Genomic DNA, 21,770 nt, shown 5'->3' with positions numbered 1-21,770 from the left:
TGCGTTTTGCTTTTTTAGGGTTCCGTACCCAAAGGGTAAAAACGGAACCCTATTACTAAGACTCCGCTGTCCGTCTGCCTGTCCGTCTGTCTGTCAGCAGGCTGTATCCATGAACCGTGATAGCTAGACAGTTGAAATTTTCAAAGGTGTATTTCTGTTGCCGCTATAACAACAAATACTGAAAAGTACGGAAACCTCAGTGGGCGAGTCCGACTCGCACTCGGCTGGTTTTTTTTTGACATTTATGATCCCCTATATTTGATAGACAGTATTTTATTCATTACATGGCAGTATTGGCAGTATCATATGTTGCAGTCATAAATCAGTGTTATCTAAGTGCATATGAAATACATATGCTCTATATGCGCAACACTCTCGTTTGGAAAGTCGTTTTGAAACTTATCACCAGTCATCAGATATTAGAGGGCATAATAATGTATGGGAAAAGCATATACGTATAATTGAGAGTGAGTTTATCGATATTGTAGCAACTCCTAATACCTGTCGTTTAATTTTACCCCCCCAAAATTTGACTCTGTCTTTCTGTCCGTCTGTCTGTCTGTCACCAGGCTGTATCTCATGAACCGTGATAGCTAGACAGTTGAAAATATCACAATGATGTATTTCTGTTGCCGCTATAACAACAAATACTAAAAATAGGATAAAATCAATATTTAAGTGGGGCTCCCATACAACAAACGTAATTCTTTTGCTGTTTTTTGCGTAATTTGACGGAAACCTCCGACTCGCACTTGACCGGTTTTTTTTAATTCCTTGAGTGTCAAATGACAAACTGTATTTCTATATACCAAGGGCCTGACACTCTTTGATAGAGAAAGATTGTCTTATTGCGATTCCTATAAGAGGAGAGAAAATAGTGCCATGCTTTGTCCTTATCACCGACCGGGTGGGAGGCGATGGCGAAATACCGAAATTTATAAGAGTGAAAGAGAAAAATCCTATGCTGCCCAAATTTTATATGAATATTCTCTCTCTTACCCCCGGTCGCTCGGTGGCGCGTCTATAACTACTTGTATATAATATATACTATGTCTATTCTATGCTATATACAGAAACACGCGCAAAATTAAAATTTTCTATGAGAGGTCAACCCATCGCGCCTAATTTTTTTTAATTTGCCGCCTTTTTCTACTGACAGTAGGTGTGCCAGAGTATAACTACACAATTAGGCTGCAGGGCTGACCCAAATATACCAGGAAAACATAACCTACAACAAATAAAGCAACAACTAATAAAAGTCAAGCAAGTTCCCTTTCTAATATAACTATGTCTCGTTCCCGCGTCGCGTGTGCGAGCGGGTGGGAAGACAAGTTGTTTCATTAGACTTGTGCAAGTTTTGGGGCTTGGTGTACTAGCTTTTGCATGTGGGTTTGCTTGCGTTAGTAATGTAAACATTGTGGTGTAAATACTAGTAATGATTTTTGATTACAACATAAAGCCGATTATAGGAATAAAAACCGGCCAAGTGCGAGTCGGAATCGCGCACCGAGGGTTCCGTACTTTTTAGTATTTGTTGTTATAGCGGCAACAGAAATACATTATCTGTGAATATTTCAACTGTCTAGCTATCACGGTTCATGAGATACAGCCTGGTGACAGACAGACAGACGGACAGCAGAGTCTTAGTAATAGGGTCCCGTTTTTACCCTTTGGGTACGGAACCCTAAAGACTCACTTATTCTACTAAAGCTCTACAAACATCATATCTAGTGTCTACTATTCCTACTGAGAGTATTACAATGGACAATAATACAATACAACAAACTTTTTCCAAAACTCCTTCCACTATCATTAAATTCATTAACTACATCTGTATCACTTCAACTTATCAATCTTATCAATTATGACCACAAATTACGTTTTCCACTCACACGCACATAACTCGGAAAACAGAAAACACCCCATACACCCGTCTCTGTCGCACACCGCGCCCTCTCGCTCATAAAACGGGGGGGAGAAGTTTGGCAACGTCGCGCGCGCCGCGCAAAACGTACTAAGTGTAAATTAACAATTATTGAGATACGACGTTCTTGCGAAGTTTTGTTTTTAATTCTGAAGTGACTTAAGTATAAATGATTTATTTATTTAGATACATATTTTTTGCAGTTAAGTACTGTTTTTTAAAATGACGTTTTGATAAATGGAAGTGTGGTTAACATGTATTGGTTTGGTTTTGACATATGAATAGTGATGCTAAGTTTAAAAGTCGTTTGCGTTTTGTTTTAAATTTAGTGGGATTATTTCAACGAATTGTTGTGATAGTATAGAAGTTTTAGGAATCGTAGGAGTACCTATTAGTATGATTTGTATTTGTTTATATTGTTTGGTTTCGCAAACTATCCTATCCATAATAATAGCATTATAAATTAAGTGTATGAATGCTGTTTATAGTTATTTTGTTTTAGTTATTATTGTAATTATGTAACTTAAACTTTCTTTAGTGTTTTGTATATATATTGATTAAATTTTTTTATTTTATTCGTGAGCCCCCCATTATGTCCCACTGCCAAAGGCGACATCTTTAAAAAAATACATACTATTAAAAATCCTTAACTTTCTATTACATCCATACAAAATAACCAGTTTTCAATGATCTTGTGTATTATTTCAAACCCAACTCTTTCGTGTATCCATTTTACTATAATTTTACGAGACCGTAATTTGTTTTTTACGAGCGCCCCGGCCGGTTCACTTTCGGGCATTATAAACTCATTGTGGAATAAAATAGGACGGTGTGAAACTGATGCGTATATCTTGACCAGATACTTCATCTTCTATCTGACAGTTAGTTGACAGCTGTCAAATAGTACGAAGATTTCGTCCCACTCCCATCAAAGTTTACAGTTTTCCCACGCCGTCGCTTGTTTTTCTCCTACCAGTCCTACCCTACCACGCAATTCGTAGAGTTAGAACAAGATAAGTCTGCAACGATTTTGATAGCACACCCAGTGACGTCAAAATTATATGAAATTATGACGTATAAATAACACTAGCACTGCGTGTGCTATCAAAATCGTTGCAGACTTATCTTGGTCTAACTGTGGTCTAACTCTACACATTTCAGAAAAAGATCACTTCTATAGACAAAACAATAATTAAGAGTTAACGTCCCAGCTAATTATAAAATGAGTAATAATGCAATATGGATGACATTTTTCTTATTTGTGTCTCAAGTACTTAAAAAAATCTATCCCGCCTGGTATGTATCTCCCTTTGGTGCAGCGGAAAGAAGAGATTTCGATTCTCTAAACCCCTCGTATGCTTAGACACGGATCCATGCGTGTGAATTCAAATCTATTGTTTTAAATGTCAAGGCCTTTTTTTCAATGATCATATTTGGCAGGCAGCATACGAGGGGTTAACTCTGCGATGTTTACAGCAACTTAACGCCAACGAGTTAACCCTTAAATGCATATTGTTGCCAAATGTATACAAAGCATTGGACAGCTCACAGATTCAACAGAAAAAAGCTTAAGTTTTTCTTTTAAAACATTTTTTCCAACCAAAAATAAAAAATCATGCATTTAAGGGTTAAGTACAACAAAATATGTATGACCCAGTCGCCATACTCGGTGTCATACATGCCCAATCATTGAAACATATTGAAGTCATTAAAACATTTGTGTACATGCGTCACACTGATAAGATAAGCTGGAAATCTGATACGTTCAAAGATACATACAATTGTCAGTGGATACCGAATATGACGATAAATGTCATATGAAATTGGTCAAAACAACCAATGTAGAGAAGTCACAAATATGTATACGGTTTTTTTTAGGATTTCGTACCGGTAAAAACGGGACCCTATTACTAAGACTCCGCTGTCTGTCTATAATGACCGTCCAGGAAATGTCAGGATTTTTAGGGCGATGTCCGGACTTTAATCAGGATATTCCATTTTTTCATCACATTTGTACGTATAACTTTTGAAATAAAACTATGAAAACGGATTATATCGCGTATATTGAATTTATAATACATCCCGACGTATAACTTTTGTTTTTGATTTGTCCATATATTATCATCGTCACCTAGCAACTGATATAAGTTCAGATCGTATAAAGGGCTCGTAAAGGTGGAATATTCCTTGCTTATATGATGTAAACATTACCCAACTCGGCAATGGCCTGTTATTGACAGCTCTGATATAATAGTAAAACAATATGAGAGGTATAAGCGACTGTATCAGAAAATCGAACATTTTTGTAACTATATTAATCAATATTCTTTCACAAAAAAACGATGAATAGAATAGAATAGAATTATGTATGTATTGTATTCGTAAACACCTTAGAGCATTTAATAACTGGAGACGCCTTGTCTGTCATTTTCTGTACAAAACAGTCTGCCAATTTTTGCGGGGGACGTCAAATGTATGGCTATAATGTACGTCACATGTCAGATGAACGTCAGTCCATAAAAAAGTATGCACAATTGTGCGAGGTTTTCGGCAGAGGGGTAAGCTCTTAAAGGCGACTCCGGTTATTAAATGCTCTAAGGTAACACAAACGAAACAAGATACATGTATAGTCATACTTGTTATGAACAAAATGCTGCACTTCATGATAAAAGCAAGCCGCTTTGCACAGTGATAGTAGGGACCAAACTGAGCGATTTGACCCGCAGCAGCGGCAGTTTCACCCCTTAGGAACAGAGATGGCGCCACTTCTTTAAAAAATATTTCAAAAAATTCTACAAGCTAAACCAATGAACCGATTTAAATGTTTAATATCTCAAATGAAAGCGCATTATATACCTTACTTTTAAAAAAATACTCAAAAAATATATACTCAATACTTTTGATAAAAACGGGAAATTTAAGTTTGTTTTTTTACTCGATTGATAGTTTTTACTTGATTTCTCAAAAAAATTGTATGGAATATGATTAGTTTAATGCATGTATATATTACTGAATAAATAACAAGTATTATAAAAAAAAACCCGACACCGATATCTCTCATACTTCTCGAAATATGAAAGTTTGAATGTGAGTGTAAATTTCTTCAAGATATATTGCAAATAATTCTACAAGCTAAACTATTCGACCGATTTTAATGTTTAATATCTCAAATAAAAGCTCATTATATATACTACTTATAAAAAAATATTCAAAAAACATATACTGAATACTTTTGGCAAAAAACGGCATCTTAAGTTTTTTTTCTTACTCGATTGATAGTTTTTACTTGATTTCATAAAAAAAATTACGGAACATGAATAGTTTAATGAATATATATATAGTACTGAGTATATAAAAGTATTACAAAAAAACCCGACACCCATACCTTTGATTCTTCACGAAATATTTAAGTTCAATTATGCACGTTCTTGCAAATAAATTCTTTAAAAGAAATCTTCAACCGCAGTAAGTGCACTGATTTTAATATGAAATGTGCCATATGAAAAGAAATCACCCACTTTATTTTAATAAATAAAAAATTAATAAATAAAAACTGAATAAAGTTTTTTCCTGGTGCTGAATTACAAAAAATATATAACAAATCTAAAATAAGGAATTATTTTTATTTAAAGTGACTACATTTGTAAACAAAAAACTTAAATGTCCTCTTCGGGTTCACCGGTAGATGTAGAACTGAAAAAAAAGTCGTTTTGAGAAGTACTCGTACCATTTCAATACTACAAAATCACCGATCATACATGAACTGGTTGCTGTAGATTACTGTTGGAAAACTTTTGTGCCTGTAGATTTACTGTTGAATTATTTTTGTGCCTAGTTGATTACCATTAAACCTATAATTTTGTGCCACACCTATAATCAGTGGTCAGCATGCAAAATAACTCTGGATTGAAAATTACATTAACTTACTTTTGATTTGTACAGCCACCCTTGCATGATTTACACTGGGCTGTGCATGGTAAGCTGACGCGACGACACTCACAACGCATATAGGTAGTTTCGCAGCCAGATTTGCAGCCACAATGGTCCAAGAGGCTTAATTGCGACCAAATCGCTGTAACTGCCGACCATTCCGGAGTCCAACTCTCTTTTTCCTCAGTCCATCCCCAAGAAGATGGACATGGTATGGAAACTTCTGGTTTCATAGCGTTTCCCCATATATGGCCCGCTTGGTAAGCGGCTCGAAGTGCATGTTTATAGAGAGCAGCTGATGTAGGTGGCAGGCTTGACACAAGCTTGTTTTTTGAAGCAAACAAATATTTGTGAACTTCATTTACGATTATGTGTTCCGTTTGGCCAAACAATAACACAAATCTAGGGTTACTTTATACTAAAATTAAAATATGTAGTTACACACCTGACAACTGACAAAATCAAAAACTTAAAAGTTGACATACTCCTATTTTCCCGTCTTTTTATAGTGGCCAGAGAAAGGCAGCTTGATCTGAACGAATTCTTCCAGTACGAAAACCAAATTTGTCCACCTTCGTTGTCAGTCAATGGAGGGCGTCGTTCAGGGAACAAATCTGATTTGGCCGAGAAATTAGAACCTGCCAACCCTGCCACCTACATCAGCTGCTCTCTATAAACATGCACTTCGAGCAGCTTACCAAGAGGGCCATATATGGGGAAACGCTCTGAAACTAGAAGTTTCCATACCATGTACATCTTTTTGGGGATGGACTGAGGAAAAAGAGAGTTGGACTCCGGAATGGTCGGCATTTACAGCGATTTGGTCTCAATTAAGCCTCTTGGACCATTGTGGCTGCAAATCTGGCTGCGAAACTATGCATTGTGGGTGTCGTCGCGTCAGCTGGCCATGCACAGCCCAGTGTAAATCATGCAAATGTGGCTGTACAAATCAAAAGTAAGTTAATGTAATTTTCAATCCAGGGTTATTTTGCATGCTGACCACTAATTATAGGTCTGGCACAAAATTATAGGTTTAATGGTTATCAACTAGGCACAAAAATAATTCAACAGTAATCTACAGCAACCAGTTCATGTATGATCAGTGATTTTGTAGTATTGGAATGGTACGAGTACTTAACAAAACGACTTTTCTTTTTCAGTTTTACATCTACTGTGAACCATATAATTTGACATCACGTAATAATAATTAGTTGCCCGTTTATTTTTGTATTTAATACACTGACAATTACCTGATTCAATTCGGCTTATATGTATAAAAACTACTAAATTGACCTACTTTTATATTATACACATAGATTTAAGATTAGATCCTAAGTATGCATGTAATATTGCTATGCCCCCACGGGGTCCATGTGGAACTACCAAGAATTTGTAATACCTATAAAACCATGGTTGCAATAAATAAATATGAACCCGAATAGGACATTTAAGTTTTTTGTTTACAAATGTAGTCACTTTAAATAAAAATAATTCCTAATTTTAGATTTGTTATATTTTTTTGTAATTCACCACCAGGAAAAAACTTTATTCAGTTTTTATATATAATTTTTTTATTTATTAAAATAAATTGGGTGATTTCTTTTCATATGACACATTTCATATTAAAATCAGTGCACTTACTGCAGTAAAAGATTTCTTTTAAAGGATTTATTTGTAAGAACGTGCATAATTGAACTTAAATATTTCGTGAAGAATGAAAGGTATGGGTGTCGGGTTTTTTTGTAATACTTTTATATACTCAGTACTATATATATATTGATTAAACTATTCATGTTCCATAATATATTTTTTAAGAAATCAAGTAAAAACTATCAATCGAGTAAGAAAAAAAACTTAAGATGCCGTTTTTTGCCAAAAGGGTTCAATATATGTTTTATGAGTATTTTTTTATAAGTAATGTATATAAAGAGCTTTTATTTGAGATATTAAACATTGAAATCGGTCAAATAGTTAAGCTTGTAGAATTTTTTGAAATATATTTTGAAGAAATTTACACTCACATTCAAACTTTTATATTTCGTGAAGTATGAGAGGTATCGGTGTCGGGTTTTTTTTATAATACTTGTTATTTATTGAGTAATATATACATGCATTAAACTATTCATGTTCCATACATTTTTTTTGAGAAACCAAGTAAAAACTATCAATCGAGTAAAAAAAAAAACTTAAGATGCCGTTTTTTGTCGAAAGTAATCAGTATATATTTTTTGAGTATTTTTTTAAAAGTAATGTATATAATGAGCTTTCATTTGAGATATTAAACATTTAAATCGGTTCATTGGTTTAGCTTGTAGAATTTTTTGAAATATTTTTTAAAGAAGTGGCGCCATCTCTGTTCCTAAGGGGTGAAACTTGCGCTGCTGCGGGTCAAATCACTCAGTTTGGTCCCTACTAGCACTGTGCAAAGCGGCTTGCTTTTATCATGAAGTGCAGCATCCGGGCAAAAAATGGCCATAACAAGTATGACTAGTAAGAAAAACGTGCAATACAAAGAAGAAGGTTTTCCCCGAAATAACCTCATCTCAGCAAGTTGCTAGTGACTTCCAGCGCATAATAACATGAAAGAAAAAACGTACAGTACATACCTACAAAGAAGAAGGTTTCCCCCCGAAATAGCCTCATCTCAGCAAGTTGCTAGTGACTTCCAGCGCTGATCTTAACACAAACGAAACAAAATACGTGAAGAAAAAAACGTACAATAAATAGTACATACCTACAAAGGAGAAGGTTACCCCCCGAAATAGCCTCATCTCAGCAAGTTGCTAGTGACTTCCAGCGCTGATCTTAACACAAACGAAACAAAATACATGAAAGAAAAAACGTACAATAGTATAGGTACATACCTACAAAGAAGAACGTTACCCCCCGAAATAGCCTCATCTCAGCAAGTTGCTAGTGAGTAGTGACTTTCAGGGCTGATCTTCCGACAAGACCATCAAGTGAGAAGAATCACTTCAGATTTTCAATCTTGACAACAATGAAACAGGCTGGCCATCGTTTTATGGTTCCTGCTATCCGATGATTGCGAAAATTCTGAAAAGGTCATGTCATATGCACGTACACTGTAAAAGGTTTAAATAAATAGAATTCCTATTAAATTTGTGTGCTCAAACTTCAAGATAGATCTACCTATCTATATGATAACAACTATTTTAAATTTTATCTCAATTTGTAATCAACTAATCACATTTAGATTAGTGTCATTCAGCATTATCGTGTTAAAATATCTACCGCGAAATTTCATTTTTCGTAGGCCCTCAGTTGCCAAGTGGACATGACGACAAAGTCTACAATACATAACAGGTACATAACATATCATAATTATCATATCATATCATATCTACGTATCAAAAGGAATACCACATTTTAAAAGTGCTCGTTGCTAGGTTTTTTTGAATAAAGAATATGTTGACAATTGACACATTATATCATTTTTATTGTGTTTTTGCAGATTTGATATACTCGTAGATTTATTATTGATTGCATCAAATCTTTATAAATTAAAAAAAATTAAATAATCATTCATTTATTTTATTTTTTATACTTTAATGTACTTTCTTTTGGTATTAGTTTGATATACATATGTTTATTATCTAAATTAAGCAAGTACCTACTGTAGATTTATAAGAGCGCTCCCGACGAAAGCCTCTACGTATTTCTATTATAATCGTATTAAATTTATTAACAAGTCGCAGATGCTTTAACGAATTGAAATTTTAAGAAGGTTAATAACAGTTTAAAAGTATAAGTTGTATTGGATTAAACAAAAGGTTTATTTGACACTTTAAAGCAAAGTATTCTATTAGAAATCTTGATATTTCATTTGCATATTTTCCTACTTATGCCACTGCGGTCAAGTTCATCATTTATAACTTAACGACTCAAAAGAAAGCGTTCTATTAAACTTATTTCTAATTCACAGTAGGTACTTTTTATCCTAAAAAACTTTCGTAAAACGAATTTCATAAAACGTAAATGAAATACGGCCGAAGGATGAACGCCTAAGCCACTGAAATTTAAGAAAAAAAAGTTGCGTTCAGAAACTTTAACCTCATTATAGTAACGTTCGCGTTCTTGAGCGCGCATTTAGCGGCGGAGCGGCAACGTCGCGCGTCGCGGGGCTGCCAGAGCGAGGAGAGCTTTTATTTACCCCACAATGGGGTAATTTCTCGGAACCTCAGAAATTGCTCGGAACCGTGAAAAATTGAAAATAGCGAAAATATGTATTCCACTGAAAATTATTCTTATTATCACAGACATGTACATGCAGCTAAGATAAAAAATATAGGGAAAATTAAATAGTGCAATGATGAAAAAATTGCATAATTTCTGTAGGTTAGTTTACTAAATTAAATGTAACAATAGGTTAGTATAATACGATAAGACGTGTTGTGAAATGTTATTGGTTTAAATATGGGGCACGGCGGTGATACAAAAACAGCGATAACTCACGTTTTTTTACTTCATTGTCCATTGTTTAATAGTAAACAGTAAAATAAGTTACATCCAACTTATCATTGTTAAAAATGTAGTGGCTTCCAGCATTGTGTAATAACAATAACTACTATTGTTTTAATATTTGTAATACTTTTAAGGTTTATTAAGTTTATCCGTTTATCGGCAGCTGTCTAATTAAACTATAGATTTAATAATAAAATCAATGAATGATCCTACTCTTGTAATTATATCTCTGTTTTATAGAGTCCTATGCTCGACTGTGGATGATCTACAGTAGCGGCAAATAATACATATTTTTTCAGATACATTTGCATATTTTTTTAAATAATTTCTCAAAAACGGCGGTAGCGATTTCCATGAAATTTACGAAAACAACAATTTGATGAGGGTTTATTTTTAAAACGATTAATGTGCTGGAGCTTTCGCGGTAGCCCGGTGGCTATTCAATTGTACTTAAAGTATTGCTATGTAATTTTTTTATATTACAGGACATTCTTACACAAATTGACTAAGTCCCACGGTAAGCCCAAGGAGGCTTGTGTTATGGGTACTGTAACAACGATATATGTAATATTTATGTAAATACTTAAATACATAGAAAACACCCATGACTCAGGAACAAATATCTGATTTCAAAACCAAATCAAAGCAAATTTCCAAAACAAAGACTTACGAGGGCGGAAAACGCAACCACCATACGACCATACCACAGGGCGGACACGCTATACATCAAAAATCACTTGCGTTTCTATGTGTGAACGGCATGTCTGTACACGCGCCATGCGTCATTGTGTAAGTTGCTTAAAAATAAGTAGCTCTAAGCGGTCGGCAAACGGTCGTCAATCTGCTGTCGCGGGGCGAGGTAATTCGAGTCGGGGCGGGGCGGTGCGTGGCGTGGATACTATTACTTATTCTCATATTCTGTGACCATACGCAAGCGATGCTTATCCCTGGCGGCCTAGCCAAGGTGACACTCGCTATCGCTTCGCCGTCGAATCGCTTTGTGTCTCTCTATCACTCTTCCATATTAGTGTGACGGTGACAGTTGCGTTTCGTTAGCGATTGGCATGTTGTCTACGGGGCCTGGTGCGCCGGGTGCGGGCCAGCCCCAACCCCACCCTGCGCTCTATTGCGGACACTGCGGACAGGTTTGACTGTCCATACTTGAGGCACTGCTGTGAGATGCATGTTTCTCGCAGCCCATCATCATCTTCCTCGCGTTGTCCCGGCATTTTTGCCACAGCTCATGGGAGCCTGGGGTTCGCTTGGCAACTAATCCCAAGAATTGGCGTAGGCACTAGTTTTTACGAAAGCGACTGCCATCTGACCTTCCAACCCAGAGGGGAAACTAGGCCTTGTTGGGATTAGTCCGGTTTCCTCACGATGTTTTCCTTCACCGAAAAGCGACTGGTAAATATCAAATAATATTTTGTACATAAGTTCCGACAAACTCATTGGTATGAGCCGGGGTTTGAACCCGCGACCTCTGGATTGCAAGTCGCACGCTCTTACCGCTAGGCCACCAGTGCGTATGTTTCTCGCAGCCCATATTATGTTTAATTTATTAATAATGTACTAACATTAGAGATAAGAATTAATACTGTATACAAACAAATTTTATGAGTCATGTTACTTGAAATAAATAAACTTTATTTATTTCGATCGATCCATCTAGATTTTATTGTTGGTAAGATTCACTTTTGTAAGTGTTTTCACATAAGGAATTCGATATTCATTAATATATGTATATTAATTGTGTGTGTGAAGTCCCAAATCCGCATTGGGCTAACGTGGCTGCCCACGTGCCACATGCAGTGGGACGAAAGTATTCATATATATGATGGTGATGATGATACAATAATTGTTTACATAATATAAAGTCTAATTTCACGTATTTTCGAATGAATGCTTGTATGAATGAAGTATGATAGATTTTTTGCCGTTACTGTAATTTGTGTGTTTTGCTCGTATATAGAGTCCGTATAACTAAGCTAACTTTTGTACCGACTTGAACAAAACAAGGAGTGGGAGTGTCATTTTACTAACTTCATAATGTCACAGAAATCTGACATAAATGATGACATTGCCACACTTTGTTATTGAAATGCAGCAGAGTTAGCTTGTTTTGACTCTAAAATACTAGTTTTTGCAAGTGACGATATTCTAGCTAGGGTAACCAGTCTCCCATCTGGCAACACAGCGAGTGAGCGGCAGTCGGCCTCAGGCGTGCGCACCGCTCGCTCGCGTCGCCCGCGCTCAACGAACGTACAAAGTTTCTGTGATGTAACTAAACGTTATCAAACTGTTTATACCTAAACCACACAGTTCTGTTGTCCTAGTGTTTACGTTTCGTTTCTGATTCAGTGTTTAGTGAGGACGGTGATTTAAATTTCGAATTGTGATGAGTGTAAGTTTTTCAGCCAGCAAGTTTTGAGTGTTTCGGAAATTTAAAAAAAATCAACCAACAATGAGTGTTTTTTTAAATTGAAACGTTCCTTTTTACATCACATTTTAGCAACATTTTGTTGTTTAAGTTTTTTTTAATTTAGTTTTTATAATTTTCTTAAATATTTTCTACTTGTTGTTTATAAAATGTCTTTGTTCTCTATTTCGGATTGCTAATGCATATTTGGTTTTCGCAGTGGTTTTTTGAGCAAAAAGTGAGTTTTCTTTGTGGTTTGTGGTAGTGCACGCTTGGCACAATGGATACGGATACGCATCATAGGCGAGCGTTAGAAAAAAAAAACGTTATGTATGACCATTGTTGGTTCCTCTATAATCTTCGAAACTAGGTGAATGTTTTCATATTATGTCGTTTCATACATTCTTTAACTAGGAACAGGGTTGTAAGTTAATGCTTAAATTTCAGGAAAGCTATATATTTTTTTCCCTAATGGCGTGATAGCATTAACAAACAATATCATTATTGGCGTACTTGTAAACTCTAAATCTACGATTTTCTTTTAAATAATAAAATAACTTGAATGACCCGATATTTTTTTATGTTGCTAAAAGTTTATAGGTATTTAAAACATTCTGTTGATTAGTTAATGTTATTAGCTTAATAGATGACTGATGCCCAACATAATAAAAACCGAGTCGGACTCGCCCACCGAGGGTTCCGTACTTTTTAGTATTTGTTGTTATAGCGGCAACAGAAATACATCTGTGAAAATTCAACTGATTTCTTCGTTGGTATAGAAATAAATATGGATGTATTTTTTGTGCTCCCATGTATGAGTTTAACCTATCTCATGAAATAAAACTATGAAAACGGATTATATCGCGTATATTGAATTTATAATACATCCCGACGTTTCGAACTCTTTACAGCGTTCGTGGTCAACGGGTGACACACCTTAACCTATCTATCTATAGTTATTGGTTGCCATAGTCAGAATATATAATAGTATTAGGTACAGAAGATTCACTCCCTAACAAAACGCGATTACTACGCGCAAGGCGGCGCAAGCGCGTGCAGGCGTCCGTTCCATAGCGGTGTGCGGCAATTACTATGGCAAAACCTCAAAATTGAGGCGGCCGCAGGTACTTGTAGCGACGCGACGAAATCGCGGAGTGAGACACGCCCGCCATTATATGAAATGATTTTACTTTTTTTGAATTACCTATCCCTGTTTCGAAATTACCTCAATGCACCTCGCAAGTCTAGTTTTAGTTATTATAACACGCCCAGTCACTCTATTGAATTGAGATCAGCATCTCGCCAACGATAATATTATTATAGGATAATATAATATTATAACATGTGACTAAAACTTATGCAATATGTTTGAAAACTGCTTTTGTACTTAACTAGCGACCCGCCCCGGCTTCGCACGGGTTACATAAAACCTTTACAAATTATACACTAAAACCTTCCTTAAGAATTACTCTATTGATAGGTGAAAACCGCATCAAAATCCGTTGCGTAGTTTTAAAGATCTAAGCATACATATGGACAGACAGACAGCGGAAAACGACTTGGTTTTATACTATGTAGTGATGGTCAATACAAGTGCGTATCAGAATTATGTGACGGTTTTAAAAAGGTACCATGTGTCGGTTTTGGATAAAAGGTATTAGTGATGCTCCTTAATAATAAGTTGGTACTTTTGCGTGGAAACGACGCATATTTTCATATAAATATTATTGAAGAGGCTAAAATATCTGAGCAGATTTACTATTAAAATTAATAGGCGTTTTTTTTACCGTGTTTGTATTCGATATTTTTTTTTTTCAAGACGATAAAAAGTGTAAGTCATTCGTAGATAAAAAACCGGACGAGTGCAATTCGGACTCACCCACCGAGGGTTCAGGGTTCCGTACTTTTTAGTATTTGTTGTTATAGCGGCAACAGAAATACATCTGTGATCATTTCAACTGTCACGGATCATGAGATACAGCCTGGTGACAGACAGACGGACCGTGGAGTCTTAGTAATAGGGTCCCGTTTTTACCCTTTGGGTACGGAACCCTAAAAACGCTAATCGGAACTACAATAATGGAAATAATCACGTGACTTTTAGTAGCATCTCCTTCTTTTTCCTCGCGTTATCCCGGCATTTTGCCACGGCTCCTGGGAGCCTGGGGTCCGCTTGACAACTAATCCTAAGAATTGACGTAGGCACTAGTTTTTGCTAAAGCGACTGCCATCTGACCTTCCAACTCAGAGGGGGAACTAGGCCTTGTTAGGATCAGTCCGGTTTCATCACGATGTTTTCCTTCACCGAAAAGCGCATAGTAGCATCTGTCATCCCAAATATCCCAATATTTTTTTTTTTCGTTTGGCACCCTGGAGGTTCTTGAAGATGGCTCAAACGAATCAGCCTAGCTATCCTCTAGCCCAGCGGTTCGCAATCTTTTTTGGTGACGAAACTCTTTTAGAAAGCGAAATATTTGACGGAGCCCCAAATTAAAAAAATTCGTTCGTCACTGTAGACCAGATATACCTATCGAAAAGCTGTATTTTTTTCTTATTATTACAAGTGTTCTCGCGGAGCCCCAGCAGAGGCTTTGCGGAGCTCTAGGGGTCCGCGGAGCACACTTTGAGAATGGCTGCTCTATTAGCCGCCCAAAGGCCTATAAAAAGGTCCCCCTTTCTATCTTGAATCTATTTTTAGGGTTCCGTACCCAAAGGGTAAAAACGGGACCCTATTACTAAGACTCCGCTGTCTGTCTGTCTGTCACCAGGTTGTATCTTATGAACCGTGAATACCGTGATAGCTAGACAGTTGAAATTTTCACAGATGATGTATTTCTGTTGCCGCTATAACAACAAAAATACTAAAAAGTACGGAACCCTCGGTGGGCGAGTCCGACTTGCACTTGGCCGGTTTTTACAAATCAGAATTGCGTCTGTCTTGGCAAGTTTTAATGTCGGGGCTTGAGGCTATAACTAGGGAGAAAAATAGACCATTCCTGGCCACGGCCAGAAACGTGCCCATTAGTTACGGGTAGTAATGAATTGTACGTCGTTACTGCATTATATATGAGTCCAGGTAATTATTAAACTAAATAATTGTAGGTCTGATGTTCGCGTGCCGGTGATTACATCGAAGTTAGTCTTTTAATTGTCATACAATAGTTTTCATTATTAATATATTATATACTAAGCTCTAAGGCTACGTTTACACCAGAGATGTACGAAGGCGCATGGCGAGGGATGTGTTTAAGAACCAGTAGAAATCATCCACTAAAGCTGCGCTGAGCGCGAACATGAAGTGTTTCTGTTGGTTCATAGCAAACACATCCCTCACTACGCATCCTCGCACCTCTGGTAGAAACGCAGCCTAATAAATCAATTTTGTATTCAAAAGAAACGTTTGGCACGTCTGCAAACGATACCACAATAATAAGAAATAAAGAAAAATCTGGAAAAACTCACTTGTGACCATTGAGATATTATTACTATAGAGAAACCATCTCTTACTATTAAAATTAATAGGCGTTTTTACCGTGATCGTTATGCGAACATATTTTTTTTAGGGATCCGTACCCAAGTGGTAAAAACGAGACCCTATTACTAATAAGACTCCAATGTCCGTCTGTCTGTCTTTCACCAGGCTGTAACCGTGTCACATGAACCGTGATAGCTAGACAGTTGAAATTTGGAAAATTGGCAATAAAATTTATCATATTTGTGTTTAAGTTGCAAAGGAAGCGCTCCACTTTAAAAATATAGGTTGTCAACCTGACACGGTGGTCTTGCCCCCATGTAACTATAAAAGGGGTTACTTTCAAATAAAATCTCCCCTCCCGTTCACTCTTATAGCACAAGTGTCGGGCGTTCCTTTCTGGCACGGTCTCCCCTCGGTGAGTGTATTATGAAATCAGGTTTTAACTTGACAAGATCGGGAAGATAGCTTTTTAAACTTATTAACGTTAGTTGATTATTAAATAAGGTATAAAACAAGTATAGGTATAGGGACAAATATTAGACCAACGGCCTTAGAACTATGCCCGTTACAACGTTTGCCTTAACGTTGACTGGTAGAGAATGCCATGGCATTAAGTCCGCCTTTTGTACTATAAGGTTATCTTTTATCAGTTTTATCCAATGAAGTTTGAACCGACTAGAGTATAGAATAAAGTGAAGCTGTGTCATTTTAAACGTTCTATTTAAATAGAAATTTGTCATTAATTATGACATGTCCACACTTTATCATTGCAAATGCCATGCGTAGTCAGCTATTATCCGACTCTATTTGACTTATTTGCAGAAAATAAATTTCCAATTTCATAAAACGATAGTAATATTTTTTCCTACTTCCATTATTGGCCTCCTCTATAATTACCCGCAAATTGCATCGATTTTTATTCGCAACCTCATTAAATATGCACTCCGCGCTGACGTGGTGGCTTGGTATCGGCAGGCCGGGAAACCAGGCATTACCACGTGGCCAGTAAATTACTGGTTTGGCACCTCAAGAATGGAGGTTATATGTCACTGCGGCTGACTATCGATCGAGGGATAAGCCACTTTATGAAAATTCCCTTGCTAAGTGTCCTGTTATTATTGGCCTTGAGTACTTATATAGAAACTCAGTTAACTTAAACTTGTTTTAGAACGAGAAAGGAATATTTGAATACAAGCGTATGTTTGTAAATTTATTACAGAAACAAGTTTACACAAAAAAAAGAAAGTAAAATTGTATATGTACAAAGAAGAAGTTATCCCTAAAAGGGATCTCTTCCAGCTAACCTCTGAGAAAATGCGAAAGGAAAAGCACTAAAACGTATGCTTCCTGCAATACGGCCACATTTTAAAATGTATGAGGAAATTCTCTTAATTAAAAAATAATAAAGTATAGTTTCCTTCAAAAATTGTGGTGCCCAAGTAGCCGTATTGCAGGCACCATACGAAAAGGTGAAAACAACTTAGTATGTATGTTTGTATGAACATACCTATATATAACAACATTAGAGTTTCGGGAAGACATAATTAATAAAAACCGGCCAAGTGCGAGTCGGACTCGCGCACCGAGGGTTCCGTATTTTTTAGTATTTGTTGTTATAGCGGCAACAGAAATACATCATCTGTGAAAATTTCAACTGTCTAGCTATCACGGTTCATGAGATACAGCCTGGTGACAGACAGACGGACAGACGGACAGCGGAGTCTTAGTAATAGGGTCCCAGACGGACAGCGGAGTCTTAGTAATAGGGTCTCGTTTTTACCCTTTGGGAACCCTAAAAAGTAATATAATTCTAACCGGGAACATAAGTTAAACACAATAAAATAATTGTCACAAAACCCTTTAAAACATACTATAGTGTTTTTCAAACTGGAAGTGGAAGGGTGCGATGGATGTCAAATCAATACAATTTTGCGACATTTGGCATTTTTAGGTTATAGATTGTATGGAGATGACATATCATTGTACCCTTCCAGTTTTAAAAATACTATAATTCCACTGTTGAATTTTCTCGATTGTTTGAGATAATAAATTGTATATTTCGATTAGAACAGGGATTGCCTGCCTCGTGTTGCTAACTCACTCACCCATTTATCACTCGGCTTCAATTTGCAATTGTCAATGTCATAAATAATATTTGGATCAATGGCATTTAATTGATTAAGTTTTCCTTGACGTGACCTTAAAATTATTGTCATAGATTTCCCTATCGTTGACTCATTCGCAAATAATAAAAAAACTTATCTACTGTCTAAGTATTGTGTTTATCTTGTTATCGTTGTAGAATTTGCGAACTAAAAATACTTAAATGACATGAGGTATATCTAGGTCTGAAATAACTAACTTATAAAACTTAAAAACTAAAACTAAATAATAAATAACTAAAAACTATTCCCCTGCGGCATGGTGCCGTAGATGCTGGCAGCATTTCCTCACTGTATCGCAATGCTTACTCTTTGTGCGAGGAAGCTGCCAGCTCTACGATCACCAGTGACGTCTATTATTCTTTTAGCCATTTGCAAATTAAATTCCTAAATCACCATGTCTGGAATGCCAATGGAAAGTATTACTGCAATGTTCTGCCGCCAGAGTGCTGCACTAGCACAAACCGTAAACCAAAGAGCAACTTGCCATACTATGCCATAAACAGTATTTTGACAAGTTAACACATATTATTTGTTACGAATAAATATGATAATGCGTCAAGGCGGTTTGTTTACTGTTTGTGTTAATGGCGCCCCCTACGCAGTTTTGCGTAATATTCCCTATTGCCGTTTTTCTCATGACAATGAAGACTCGCACGCTACTGGTAAGCTTTGGTAGCTCATTTGGTCAAGAGCGATCGGGCCGGTATCGAGAGATCGCAAGTTCGAGACTCGCCCGAAACGGCGAACTTTTCATTTAATATAAAAATTTTGTCACTTCCAAATCTTAAAAGTGCCTTATCCGGAAAGTTGTAATCCTAAAAAACCTGGCCAAGCGCGAGTCGGACTCGCGCACAAAGGGTTCCGTACCATTACGCAAAAAACGGCAAAAATAGCGTTTTCACGTCAGCAGCTCGAACAAGCATACTTTCGTCACTCCCTGGAGTGAGGAAAGTGCGACTTTCCTCACTCCAGGGAGTGAAACAATGTAGCTTTTTAATTTAGTGAAGGCCATGATCTTCGTACTTTTATTACATTTTTTTTATGGTATGGTATGGTATGGTATGATATGGTCTGGTCTGGTGTGGTATCGTCTCGTATCGTATCGTATCGTATCGTATCGTATCGTATGGTATGGTATGGTACATATATAATACTTTTTTTTTCTGTTTATTCTGTGTAATTCGAAATACATTTTTACCTTTAGTATGTTCTCACTACTGAGGTGAAAAGATAGTGCAACACGAGAGCAAAGTTATTTTACATCTCGTGTTTTTGAGTCCCTCGCAAGAAAAACCAACTTTCCTCTCTTGTTGCACAAATAACTATTGTTGTATGGGAGCCCGACTTAAATATTTATTTTATTTTGTTTTTAGTATTTGTTGTTATAGCGGCAACAGAAATACATCATCTGTAAAAATTTCAACTGTCTAGCTATCACGGTTCATGAGATACAGCCTGGTGACAGACGGACAGTGAAGTCTTAGTAATAGGGTCCCGTTTTTACCCTTTAGGTACGGAACCCTAAAAACTATTACTAATAAGAAAAAATAAAGAGAAACATGCCTCCGCATATGTAACAAGCATAATTTGAATGATAATAAATTTTCATATAAACCTTTAAAATCTGTAACACGATCGATCTTTAAAGATTATCATCACCCATAATTTACATTTACGACACTTGCAGAAAAAAGTGCATTATCCCCACCGGATGTGACAGCGGATGTGTCACGGGATTCGAACCCGGGACTGTTTACAAAGCTTGTGATGTTGGGAGCTTTCATCTTTTGGAGAAGTTATATGTGTCATTTCATTTATGGTTCATTACAATTATTACTACTTATCGTAAGTTTATAATTTAGATAGCAGTTTGATTAAAAATATTAAAAACAAACCAAAATGAAATAAAACTATGAAAACGGATTATATCGCGTATATTGAATTTATAATACATCCCGACGTTTCGAACCCTTTACAGCGTTCGTGGTCAACGGGTGACTGAGGAAAAATTACAAAGTGCAAAAATACACACATACTAAAATAATGAACAATCATAGACTATAAACTTTAAGGCTGGTTGTACATGCAAAATCGGTTCATAAGGCTAGTTATACACTACAATTATTTTCAAGTAAAGATAATATATATATATACGCGATAAAAAAAAAGCTACTGAGTACTGAGTAACTATCGCGGTAACCGAAGACAATATTACAAACCAAATTGTTAAGAACTTTAATTTACAACCAAACCAAATGCGAAAATTTGCATTTTTAGAACTTCAAAAGGAATTCTTTCTTAATATGTACTCACTTGAAGTGTTCGCAGTTTTTAGTATCTATCAATGCGTTAAAATTTGTTAAAGTATGACTATTCTAGTTATCGAGTCAGTTAAGGGTCCCCGGCAAGCTCGGTTCTCCATACAAACGTAGTTCCGCTATCATTTTAAAACGACTAGCTAGATTGCTCTGAAACTTTGTACTTACAATAGGATAACGTATATCTGTGTCTGTAATTAGTTTATGTAGCTTCAGATACCATAGTTAAAAAAATACAGCGAATTTAAGTTTTTCATACAAAACTTGTGTTTGCTCTATTTCGTTTATTTTATAAACTGAAGCTATATAAACTAATTTCAGACCTAGATATACCTCATGTCATTGTATGTGCAAAGTTTCATTACAATCCAACACGTAGTTTTAAAATGAGAGCGGAACTACGTTTGTGGGAAGATGCAATTCGGCCGAGCTTGCCGCTCTTAAGCGCCACATACGTCCAGCGGTGTCAGCATGGTTGCATTTTTATCACCTGTCACTATGCCCGTCACTTTCGCACTTACATGTTAGAACGTGACAAGGTGACAAGCGATAAAAATGCGACCGTGCTACGCTGGTCCTCCCGCCCTCTCCGCCTGGGCCTGTGCCTGTGGCTCTTAGTTAGTTAGTTTTGCTGGGCATTTTCCGCAAATCGACATCCAATGTGCCTATTTTGCGTGAAACGAGGTAGCGCTACTCTAACCTGTGGCTCTTTTGGGCCAACTTAGCGCGGGGCAGACATGGCCGGCCCAGCAAAATCCTAATAGTACCCAACAGGGGTCGGAAACCGGTATTTGCTCTATACAAAAATACCGGTATTATTACGTTCTTTTTCGTTCTTTTGTTTATAATTTCATTTTAATGGGACGTTTTAATAATGCTAAATTGTCTTCTAAATACATGATTCAGTCCTACGTAATGAGCATAAAAAAATTCAAAATATTGGGTAAATCGGGGTTTAAAAAAAAAACCGGTTCCGAGCCCTGGTACCCAAACATAACATATTTGATCACAATTCGGCAGCACGTTCGTTCCCGGTACAATGTAAATGAGTCTCACG

General features: G+C 36.5%; 1 protein-coding gene across 11 annotated transcripts in view; it reads left to right on the top strand.

The window, feature by feature from the left end:
- The window catches only part of LOC134752810 (protein daughterless), a 172,012-nt gene that overhangs the window by 90,361 nt on the left and 59,881 nt on the right, over nt 1-21,770 (top strand). For 7 of the 11 annotated variants that reach the window (XM_063688552.1, XM_063688555.1, XM_063688556.1 and 4 more), the window contains exon 1: nt 12,532-12,740. The exons of 2 other annotated variants lie outside the window; for them this stretch is intronic. The gene's annotated coding sequence lies outside the window, so the exon portion shown is untranslated. Of the gene's footprint in view, nt 1-12,528; nt 12,741-21,770 lie in introns of those variants that run through there. 2 more of the 11 variants (XM_063688549.1, XM_063688557.1) reach the window with 2 other exon arrangements.

This window comes from Cydia strobilella, chromosome 25, assembly GCF_947568885.1.
Source record: "Cydia strobilella chromosome 25, ilCydStro3.1, whole genome shotgun sequence".
NCBI lineage: Eukaryota > Metazoa > Arthropoda > Insecta > Lepidoptera > Tortricidae > Cydia > Cydia strobilella.
The sequence above is the reverse complement of the archived record's forward strand: the minus strand, read 5'-3'. Positions and strand labels throughout refer to the sequence as shown.